Below are 12,332 nucleotides of genomic sequence, written 5' to 3'. Positions count from 1 at the left end.
ATTAAAATTCAAAATCCAAGGGGGCTTCCCAGGTGGCGCAGTGGTTGAGAGTCCACCTGCCGATGCAGGGGACACGGGTTCATGCCCCGGTCCGGGAAGATCCCACATGCCGCGGAGCGACTGGGCCCGTGAGCCATGGCCGCTGAGCATGCGCCTCCGGAGCCTGTGCTCCGCAACGGGAGAGGCCACAACAGTGAGAGGCCCGCGTACCGCAAAAAAAAAAAAAAAAAAAATTCAAAATCCAAGAACAGAAATGGACAAAGTGATAGGTAAATAGATAGATAAAGTGATTGAGCAATCAACTGAATGAACTTGGGGAAAAAAAGACGAAATTATTTTAGGAATGAAGGCTAAATTTTAAGTACCCAACAGAGAACAGACTCAAATGAAATTTTAATGAAGAGTATTTAGGAGAGGCAGGAAAATAAACAAGAAAATAAAAATGAAATAAAGAACTAAAACGATTCAGACAGAAAGTGGTTGAAATGGAAGACAAAGAAAATTAAGGATACAAATCATTGGAACTCCTGAAGAAGACATGTAAAACAATGGAATACAATTTATATTTAACCCTATAATTCAAAATGGAGATCTATATCCTGTTTATGTACTGGAAGACTCAATATTGTTAAGATGTCGATTCTCCCCAGATTGAACTATAGACCTATCTAGGAAAAACTCCCTGTGTCTCCTTTACCTTTACACTCACTGACACTTCTGACCTGAGATGTGTGGGTTTATTCCCACACTCACCCATTTTCCAACAGCAGCTGGGTGTCCTACAGTTCAGTTCAATCTGACACTATGTACCTGGAGTGGGCGTCAGATCCCCTAAGTTAAGGGCTCAGTCCCACAAGACTGTCCACACTTCAGATGCCAATCACAAGGCTCAGGTTGTCCCTGGTACTTCTGACTAAACAGCTATAAATCGAAGTTCCCACAACCACCTCCCTGGATTTAATAATTTGCTAGATCAGTTCACAGAACTCAGGGAAACATTTATTACTACATTTTCCAGTTTATTATGTAATAAAGGGTATGGGACTTCCCTGGTGGCGCAGTGGTTAAGAATCCACCTGCCAATGCAGGGGACACGGGTTCAGCCCTGGTCCGGGAAGATCCCACAGGCCGCGCAGCAACTAAGCCCGTGAGCCACAACTACTGAGCCTGTGCTCTAGAGCCCGTGAGCCACAACTACTGAGCCCGTGTGCTACAGCTACTGAAGCCCGCTTGCCTAGAGCCCGTGCTCCGCAGCAAGAGAAGCCACCGCAATGAGAAGCCCACGCACCACAACGAAGAGTAGACCCCGCTCGCCTCAACTAGAGAAAGCCCATGCACAGCAACGAAGACTCAATGCAGTAAAATAATTAATTAATTTAAAAAAATGAATCTCAACTATTGCTTTACATTATATATAAAAATGTATTCAAAATGAATCATAAACCTAAACATAATACCTAAAGAAGTAAAATTTGTAGAAGAAAACACGTACAAGAAAAATTTGTGACCCTGGGGTAGACAAAGATTTCTTAGATTAGGCACAAAAAAGCACAAAATATAAAAGAAAGCTGATAAATTGGACTTCACCAAAATCATAAATTTCTGCTCTTTCAAGTACAGCATTAAAAAAGGAAATAGTCAAGCCATGTAATGGGAGAAAATATTCACAATACATACATAAGACCAAGGACTTTTATCCAGAATATGAAAAGAACTCTTATAACTCAATAATGAGAAGATAGACTACTTAACTTTAAAAATTGGAAAGGAAGAAAGATTGGGATGGAAGAGTCTCAGGCAAGCTGTCGAGGAGTTTTCAAGCCAAAGTCACACTCCTCTTGATGGAATGGGCTTGCCTCAGTCCCTCTGCTGTGCTCAATCATTGGAGCAAGTAGCCTAGGGAAGCGGGACTCCGCCCACTGGTGGTGGAGATAGAGGGGCAGGAGTAGGGGCCGGCTTGCAATTTTGCTCTTCGGTAGGAAATCCAGTGGCACATTTTCACAGCCACCCCTTCTCTGTCTCTACTTTCTGTTCTTCTGCCTTTGTTCTCCCAAGTATCATTTTTCTCTGAGCCTCTATCCCTCCTTTACAAAATCAGAGATATGATCATCAGATCTTCAGCATTCTCCTAACATCTGGCAAAGATGAGGAATTCTGGCTTTGTGACCCCCTGAAACTTTGCAGCAGAAAAACATTATTCTCACTGTTGTTAGGGCCACTCCTTTTCTCCAGCCCCACATCCCCTAGCATGGTGAGTCCTTACCTCTCTCAGGGAATTCTGCCCCATTCTTACACTGTAATAAGATGCTAGAATGCAGAAAATCCCACATTACACCATCAGCCAACTCTGTGTGTGTGTGTGTGTGTGTGTGTGTGTGTGTGTGTGTATTCTCACACAGTGTTAAGCTTTTAAATGTTTTAAGCATTTTTTTTTTTTTTTTTGGAAGACCTGGTGATTCTATCACAAACAGTTTTCTGGAGATTCCCCTGGCCTAGATGAGCTGTTAACCTTTGAAGTTGTTATGGGAACCTGTGTATTTTTTAATAAATTATTGATGTAAAGGAAAGAGAATCAGTGATGCTTATCTCAAAGGAAAACAAATGAGGCATTGGAAGATATGAAAAAATTTAAAAACCTGAACAAATCAAGTAATAAAAACAGCCTTTCCACCTTTACTCAAAACATACCAACGGAAAGCTCTCAACAATTCCACTATTTGGGGAATAAGAGCCCTTATTTCTATGGATAAGGTCAATTCGTACTTGTTGGATGAATGAACGAATGCAGAATGGGAGACAAGGTGACCCTGGCATTGTATTGGGTAAACAGGTCATGCTTTACTACTTGCATGGATTCTAGGAATTAAAGAGGTTCATCACCTGATGATTAGCCACTGATCCCAGTTTTTCATCAGCTCTGTTTCTTAAACCTGGAGAAATTTCACTGTGAATCACTCATTCACTTCTCAGAATTTTATTTTCTGTGCTGTGGGAGTCTGAAAGTTAGTATCTACAAAAATATCACCCTGTGAAGCAGTTCAAAAAAGCCAATGATAATATGTGGCTGTAGGACACAGGTCTCCTTTCGAACAAATTTAACCAGGTATTGCAGCGTCTCAAGCATAAAATAAGATCACATTAATTTTTCATGCCCGCATTTTAATGGCTGGAACCACTGAGCTCTTGCTAGATCTTAGGCTCTTGCAGTGGACACAGGGATGGTGAATCCCCAGGTCTCTGTTCAAGGAAGGACTTGCCCAGCTGCTGGGAGTGCTGTCAGCAGAGAACCTTCAGCTGTCAGCCCCTTCAGGGTCAGCCTCATACTTATACAGATGGTCCCTGACTTAGAATGATCAGGCTTAGAATGGCTATAGAGAGCTCCTTTGCCTAAGGTTACACCCTTCCTGGGGCAGCTTATACCTAATGATGGATGGGAGCCGGGCTATGTAGTCCCAGCCGTTTCAGCCCAACATGGGACAACTCAGATGCATTGGGTTGCCTGTAGGGTTAGTGGAGGCTGGTGGACCTACATATTAGTCCACCTTCTCTCTCAGCCCAGTCCAGCTTCCTTCCCCTTCCTGCCACATGTGTTGATCTCAAGGGTGCTTCCTGTAAACATCCTGCACACTAAACTCCATCTCAGAGTGTGCTTGTGGAGGACCCAACCTGCAACAACTCCTGCCCACTGCCACCTAGCACTGCCAGATAAAATATGGAACTCCCAGTTAAATGTGAATTTCAGATAAACAATGGATAACTTTTTAGTACAGATCTTCCTCGGCTTATGATGGGGTTACATCCAGATAAAGCCATCATAAGTTGAAAATGTCGTAAGTCAAAAACCTACCAAACGTCATAGCCTAGCCTAGCCTACCTTAAACATGCTCAGAACACTTACATAAGCTGAACGTTGGGCACAATCATCTAACACAAAGCTATTGTATACTATAGTGCTGAAGATCTCATGAAATGTATTGAATAGTGTACTGAAAGTGAAAAACAGAATGGTTGTAAGTGTATTGGTGGCTTACCCTCATGATCATGTGGCTGCCTGGAAGTTGCCACTGGCCAGCATCACTATAGCATCATACAGCATATTGTGAGTACAGAAAAAAGTCAAAATTCAGAATTCTAAGTACAGTTTCTACTGAGTGCATATTGCTTTCACAACACTGTAAAGCCAAAAAAAGTAAGGCAGAAAGAGAAAAACAAATATCGTATATTAACGCATATATGTGGAATCTAGAAAAGTGGTACAGATGAACCTATCTGCAAAGCAGAAATAGAGACACAGATGTAGAGAACAAACGTGTGGACACCAATGGGGGAAAGGGGGGGGGTGGGATAAATTGGGAGATTGGGATTGACATATATACACTACTATGTATGAAATAGATAACTAATGAGAACCTGCTGTTCTCAAGCACAAGGAACACTCAGTGCTCTGTGGTGACCTCAATGGGAAGGCAACCCAAAAAAAGAGGGGATATATGTATACATATAGCTGACTTGATTCGCCGTGCAGCAGAAACTAACACAACAGTGTAAAGCAACTATACCCAATTTAAAAAAAAAATCGTTTAAGTTGAACAATTCTAAGTCAGGGAGCATCTGTATAAGTATGTCTCAAATATTGTTTTGGCTCTATTCCCTATGCCTAGTATGGTGCTTGGCTTAGAGAAATGTTTGTTGGATGAATGAGAATGTTAGGACCTTATTTTAAAATAGAATGCCCTGTTACACAAGGAAGAAGGCAGAGGTGGGCAATGGTCTCCTACTTTCCATTCTGTGAGCATTTCTCAGAAGGTCCACAGATAAGCAACATCCCAACTACCTGAGGATGCTGGCTACAAACGCAGATTCCTGGGCCCCGCCAGCTTTAGTGAAGGAGGACCTCTGGGGCTGATCCCTAGAAATCTGCATTTGTAGCAAGCTGCCTGGAAGAGTCTTCTGTCCCCTAAGGTTTGAGAAACTTCTACACTGAGAATGGTGGCCTTGAACTAGAAAAAACAGTTTTATCCCAATTGAGCAGGCCTCTCTCTGTGGTCACCAAAGAACTGTAGAGAACAGGGGACGAACCCTGTCTCTTTCCCTTTCCTCTTGAGTCTCCTTTCTTGGACCAGACTGATCGTCGTAATCTCTGGGAGAAGAGTTGTATAAGAATTCAGATCTACTAAATCAGAGGCTCCAAGGGTAATATGCTGAGCATGGGAGGGCCTCAGAGAAGCCAGAGCGGCTGCGAAAGGTATTAGGGAAGAGATGCTTTGAACGACAGGCAGGATTGCACGGGCATATTGGAAAGGTCTGAGTATTCCAGAATTATAGACTCCACAGGCTTAGAAGCAGGAGAAGCATGGCCGGAGGAGACACTCACTGTTAGAAGGTGCCTGAATCTCAGTGACACGCTGCTTCAGGATCTGGGTGGCAACTTCAGGAACATTCCTCTCTAGCTCCAAACACAGTTCCAAGTTTCTGCTGTCAGATGTCCCTCTGGAAAGAAGCAGAGGAATCTTTCTACAGGGTTTACTCAGATCTCAAATGTGTCAACACAGAAACTAAATGATCATCTGCCAGGAGTTCCCAGATTGGTGCCCCAGTCGGCTGGACCCTGAAGTCCAAAAGCTCATGTTCAAATTTCATACCTTTGACCAAGTCCTCCTCATGCAACATTCTACTCTCTTCCCCACGGGATGAAGGGGCGAAGGTGCATGGGATGGGTGAGTGGTTTTCCCCAGATGCCAAACAATATCATAAAATTTTCCTCTCCCTCCCATTTTATCCTTTAAGGAGCAACAGGATTTGTGAGTAAGAGGCATCTAGGCATTTGGCATTTGTGCAAGGTGATTTGGGGCTGATGAAGAATATGTGACCTCCATGGAGGGGTGAGGTGGGGGAGTCACTCTGAGCACACACCTGGCTAGAGCAGCAGGTGCATGTGGGGAAGAGTGAAGAATAAGTTCGGATCATTGATAGTAATTTACCAGCCTTGGTATGCTAAGAGGGACAGTTCATCTTCTCAACCCATCTTTCTAGACCAACGTTATTGCAAGTCTCAGCTCACACTGTCACCTCCACAAAGAAGCCACGCCTAAGCACCTATTTTATTTTTAATTTTCTTAACATTTATTTATTTATTTGGCTGTGCCGGGTCTTAGTTGTGGCACTTGGGATCTTTGCTGTGGCATGCGGGATCTTTTAGTTGCGGCATGCGGGATCTTTTAGTTGCAGCATGCGGGATCTTAGTTGCGGCATGTGGGATCTAGTTCCCTTACCAGGGATCGAACCCGGGCCCCCTGCATTGGGAGCACAGAGCCTTAACCACTGGACCACCAGGGAAGTCCTGCTAAGCACTAGTTTTAAAATTGCTCCCTCCCTACTCTGACACTCTCCATCACATTACACTGTTTCATCTTGTTTAGTGTGTTGCTCATATATTTAGAATTATGCTGCTTTTTACTTATTTACTTGTTTGCTATCTTTGCCTTCACGAGAATGTAAATTCTATGAGAACTGAGTCTGTCAGTTTTGTCCACAGCTGTAATCCCTCGCCTAGCATTCCTTAAGTACGCCATAAAATGGTTGTTGAATGGATGAATGAACTTACATTTTTTTCATTGAACATGATGAATATTTGTTAATCCATAACAGAAATGTCAGCACAAATGCTATGATGATAGAAGTATCTATGCCATAGGGACCCTTAGTTTGCACTGTTCCTTGGGGCTCACGTGGACTGTCTTGTTAATTCTGAACTACATTTGAAAAGCCATTGACAAGTTCTGTGGAGAAAAAGACAAAGGTTGAGCATTGCAAAGTCTTTACCAAATTGTTGCACAGGGTTTTATGATTTGACATTTAGGGGAAAATCAGCAAGTCAGCCTATACCCAACAGAAATTCAAGAGGTGACAGGTAATAATTACTCATGAACATTACATTTGAAAGCCTTTAGCATGAAAAAAAATCTTTAGATAGATGCATGTATTTCTCTTAAATTTTATCTCAGAAAAAGTAGACTTTAATGAGTCTTTCTAATGAATAAAAACTCATTTTTAAAACTAAATAAAACTTGCCACAATCTGCATGTTCAATGAAGTATTTTGTTAAAATTTACGTGGAGAAGAAATCAAATTCAATTAATCACTAAGAAGTCAGAGCTCAGTCAAGGATAAAAGACCTGGAAAGTAGAATCATAAAAGCTCCCAGATGTCAGTGAAGTTGCATACCACTTCCTAACATATAAGATTATAATATTCAAAATTTTACTTATCTGCATCTCTAGGTCTAATTCTCCTGTTTTGAATGTCACAAAAGGTCATTTCTTTGACTCTCCAAAGAGCAGAATTTTTCTAAAAATAGGCAAATAGGACCTGTACATCCTTTACCCTTCCAAAGTCTATGCATCTATAATTACGCCCTGCGTTTAAGAAGGAGACAGCTAAATTATCTGTGCCTTTTAAAGAAATGTTCAGGAATTTGGTTGAGGTTGTCAAATTTCTTAGATGATTAACTAGCTTAAAGCAGGCTATTTAGGTTTCTACTACTGATGTTAAAACGTTCGCCTTTGTTCATTTGTTTTTCATTCCTTTCCTTCTAATGTTATTTGAGTTGTGGGTCTTTGTCTATCACTAGATAATGTGCATCAATTTCAGAGCCTCTGCTGCTTACAGAACTTAGCACAACTCATTCATTCAACAAATACTTTTAAGTGCCTGCTATGGTCTAGATACTGCAGAAATAGCAGTAAACAGAGACACCTGCCTTCTTGGAGCTTGTATTTTAGTGGTGAAGACAGACAATGAATAAGTAAAATGTGTGCTCTTGCTAGATTGTGATGGGTGCTAAGGAGAAAGCTAAGCAGAGAAGGGTACATGGGAAATCTGTGCACGGGAGGAGGAGGCCGGAAAAGGCCTCAAGGAGAGACGCCATTTGAGTGAAGTTGGGAAGCAAGTAGGGGCACACCACGCAGATAGAAAGCACTCATATGTATTGAGTAACTGAGCCATGGTCAATTAGTTTCTCAGCTCTCACTATGTTTGGGATGTCTCTTCCACTGAGGGGCTGGTGTGTTTATATTGTAGAAATCTTGTCCTTTCTCATAACTCTTGAATGATGTCCTTATTCACAACCAAAAATAGCAATCCCAGATCAGCTGATATGCATAGTTACGTCCCCAAGAATAAATGACTCTGCACTGTCAGAAACTGGCTGGGAAGCCAGCTGGCTGAATACGTAGGGGGTAATGTAGTAGCCTGCATTTGTGGGAATTCAGCAACACCACCTGCAGCTGTGTGGATGTGGCACCGTATGAAATGGAAGGGGTCAAAGAATTCCAAAGAGAAAGCAGAAGGCAGAGGTCTTGCTATTGGGAGTTAAGGTTTTACACACAAAAATGGTGTCAGGGAGGGAGAAATTTCCTCCTCGATCCCTCTTGAGTTCTTGTGGCTGGGCTAATAATAAAATTAACAGACAGATGAACAGGAGCAAAAGAAACAGATTTTAATCCTGTGCCCAGAGGTCTCAGAGAAATGGGACCTAAGAAGTGGCCAAAACAGGCAGCTTTTTATACTTTTTAGACAAATAAACAAATTTATGAGGAATTGACAGGACAAAGAAACATTGGGTTTTGGGTGCTCAATTAGCGAAGAATTTAAACAGAGTTTGGGCTTAGGGAGTAAATTAAGGTAACAAGGTTTATTTATCTGGGCTTCTCAGCCCCAAATTCCTTAAGGGTGTCCTCTACCTCCAGATGCAGGGAGGGCGCCTTTCACGTGAGAGATTTATTTCCTGCTTTTAGGGCGGCAGAGAGGAGGAGTAGCATGTCCCTCTTGCACCGACCATTTCTTAAGTAACTTTCATTCAAAATAATCAATGTGCCATTGAGGCACATTTTGGGGTGGCTGACCCTGGGTCCCAACAATAGCAATAAAACTCTGAACTGTAAACTAGTTTCTAGTTCTTGCATGTACATGTGTGGACTTTTCTCCAGCCTTATCTATTGGTCGTACCTAAGCAACATGTTATTCTTGGTACAAACTACCACCACCAGGAACTGAATGCCCTCTTAGCTCTCTGTGGCTTTGCACGTGCTCTGTACTCCTGACCCTTAGCCTTCCAAGACTCAAGTCAAAATTTCACCTTTTCTGTCAAAACCCAATGAACCATAACTTAAACTCGGTGCATATCACTGTAGGTGAATTATATCTCAAAAAAATAAAAGAGGGCTTCCCTGGTAGCCCTTCATTCCCACATGCCGTGGAGCAATGAAGCCCGTGTGCCACAACTACTGAGCCTGTGCTCTAGAGCCCATGAGCCACAACTACTGAGCCCACGTGCCACAACTAGTGAAGCCCGTGCGCCTAGAGCCTGTGCTCCACAACAAGAGAAGCCACCGCAATGAGAAGCCCGCACACTGCAACAAAGAGTAGCCCCTGCTCACCGCAACTAGAGAAAGCCCATGCACAGCAATGAAGACCCAATGCAACCAAAAATAAATAAATAAATAAATTTATAAAAAAAAAAAAGAAAAAAACTTCATCTCCTCTGAGAAGCCTTCCTGGCACAACCTCCCATTCCCCCCAACCTTCCCCCCACCAGCAGGTTTGGCCATGATGCCTGGCAGTTCCAGAGACTGGGAGTGAGCTTCCTAGTGAGCCCAGGAGCCAAAGGAGGGGATGTTAGTGCACCTGGTAATAATCCAGGTGGATTATTGCCTTCTTTGCCTATTCCACATTCCTCCTCCTTTATCCTTTCAACTGCAGACAGATAATTTCTGCCTCCTAGGGTTTTGTTCACTGTCGAATTATTGAGTAAAGATGCATTTTAATATTTCCCCAATTTTTGCTAACTTCTAGGAACACTAATTCAAACTTTACATCATAATTCAGACTTGTCCCACCCATCCATCCATTAGAGGTCAAAGCATAGTTATACAGGTTTTTGAGACAGAGGGCTGTATGTTAAATGACATAGATAGTTTGCACACCCAGATCTGTAAGTACAACGTGGTGGGTCATCGTGACCCCTTATAAGATCAAGAAGGAATGTTATCTTTTAAGAAGTTGTCCTGTTGGTGCTAGGAGAATGTTGTTCTTTATGGCTGAGCAGGTATTTCTGCTGTTGGGGGAGGTTTGGTCCAGGCATAATGCAGATGCACAATGCACAGTAGAGGCGGGAGGGGAGGCGAAAGGGCAGAGAAAAAAATTTTAGGCTTAAATTTTTCTTGTCTTGCTAGAAAATATGAATTTTATTTCATACTTCCTTCCTTTGCTCCAACCAGACCTTTTTGCTGTTCTGTGAACACACCTAACACACTTGCACCTCCCTCTGTCCAAAGCATCCTTCCCCCTACATCTGCAAGGCTCACACATGTACTTCTCAACCAAACACCCTATCTAAAATGCAAAGCCCACCCCCAGCAGTTCCAAGTCCCTTCACCTTGCTCTAAAGCTCATATCATGTTTTATCATTCTCCATAATTTACTTATTTAATTGTGCTCATTATCTCCTTCATTAGCTTGTAAGCACCAGAAAAGGAAGGATATTTTCTGTTTTAATCACTGAATAGCTTGCATCCGTGGCTAGCACACTGAAGGTGCTCAATCGGTATGTATTAAATGAGACGGTACTGGCATTAGCAGCCCTAGGGAAAGTTTATCTGAGGCCCCGCAAGTGAGAAAGCACAGAACTACCTCTCTGACTTTTGATTATTAAGCTGCACAAGTGTAAAAAACTCATTTTCATGTTACCCTTCAGTCAACAAAGCGATACAGTTCCTTCAACTTGCTTAATGAGTGCATGAGAATGATGGCTAATTAATGTGAAGCAGCCTAGCTGCTCTGCCAGTTAGCTGCGAGGATCACCTGAAGAGCTCCTCGGAAGGGGAAGAGGCCTCTCTCTGGCCCCTGCATATATGCCCCAATGTCTGCACAAGCCCAGAGGAGTATCTAAGGTGAAAGGAGAACGGAGACAGCCTCCATCTCGGGGTCTTGGACAGTTTCTGATTGTTCTTCTTGCCTATAGGAAGCCTGGGACTTTGTTCCCACTTTCCCAACCTGGGACCCTCATCCTGGACCCTGGTTTGTGGGATTCCTCAAAGACTGATCCTAGAGCTAGTTAATTAGAACATCCAGGCTCATGGGATAACTGGGGCTGTTTCTTGCTCTCTGGAATCTTTCCTGGCCTGGCTTTTCCTGGCTGAATGCTACTCAATCTCTCTCTCTTTCTCTCTCTCTCCCTCTCTCTCTTTCTATTTACATTAACTGATGTTCTGGCCACAAATTGAGAACAGATTTTACCTGTCAGACTGGGTCTGAATCCAGCTGAGCCACTTACAGGCTGATTGACTTTGAATATGTTTCTCAACCTTTGAGAGCACTGAATTTTACCTGAGCCCTGAGAAAACATGGAGGGTTAAGAAGTCCCCCGCCATCTCTTGGTACTCCAAAATCCCTCCACCTTTTTGTATTCCAGGAAATGGCTATCTCAGACAGGACAACCTGACCTTGCAGCTTCCAAGACCTATCTCCACCCTTTCCAGGATTCCCAAGAGGCATTCCCTTATTTATCTGCTTCTATAAAACTCCAGGCCCCTTCCCTTTATTGAGATCATCCGTGTTAATGAACCTTCTCCCTATTGCAGTAGCCTGGGTAAAACGAGATCCTTAATTGTCCACTACATTTTGTCTTTCATAGTTTTAAGCCTCGATTTCCCATCTATAAAAGGAGATCATCATAACTACTTCTTAGACTTGGTTGAGGGTTGAATGAAATTATGTATGTCAAGTTTAGTAAACTCTCAATAAATATTCTGATGGGATTATTATTCCTGTTAATTCCCTCCAGCCCAGTTCTACCAGGCCTTGGACCTTAGGTTTTCAATTAAAACTTGCTATCACTACACATTTTCTGTTATTGACAGTATTTTTCTAGAAGATTTTTTCTAGAATAAGATTTTGAGGGGTTTGGCCATGTCTAGCCCTAATCAGTCACTGTCAACCATCAAACACATCCTTAAAGCATGTCCCAAAGGCTGACTGAAAACAGCATCTCAGGGCTCCCCCTGCATTCAGAAATGGAGTTCTGAACCACTTCCCCAACCTGCCCCACATTTGTTCTCCAAGATCTGGCCTTGCTTCTCCCTTCACATTTCATTCTTGGTGTTTTTTCCTGTAATAAGCGTTGTGTCTCAACTATTCAGCTACATGCTTCTGGGTCCTACTGGTGGTAGAGTAGGGGACTACTTCACTCAGGGGAGAGCTAGGGCTAATCACTCCTTCGCTGTGCTTCTGACGGATGTTATGCAGATAAGAGTCTCTCAGGTAATAAGAGTTGT

General features: G+C 42.7%; 1 long non-coding RNA gene across 2 annotated transcripts in view; it reads right to left on the bottom strand.

Annotated features, from left to right (window-relative positions):
- LOC141276813 (uncharacterized) overlaps window positions 1-12,332 on the bottom strand; it is a 171,064-nt gene that overhangs the window by 35,397 nt on the left and 123,335 nt on the right. For both annotated transcript variants that reach the window (XR_012326986.1, XR_012326985.1), the window contains exons 3-4: window positions 6,605-6,779; window positions 5,375-5,490 (exon numbers count right to left, since the gene is read on the bottom strand). This is a non-coding gene — a long non-coding RNA (uncharacterized lncRNA). The remainder of the gene's footprint in view (window positions 1-5,374; window positions 5,491-6,604; window positions 6,780-12,332) is intronic.

Source organism: Tursiops truncatus, chromosome 16 (assembly GCF_011762595.2).
Source record: "Tursiops truncatus isolate mTurTru1 chromosome 16, mTurTru1.mat.Y, whole genome shotgun sequence".
Lineage (NCBI taxonomy): Eukaryota > Metazoa > Chordata > Mammalia > Artiodactyla > Delphinidae > Tursiops > Tursiops truncatus.
The sequence above is the reverse complement of the archived record's forward strand: the minus strand, read 5'-3'. Positions and strand labels throughout refer to the sequence as shown.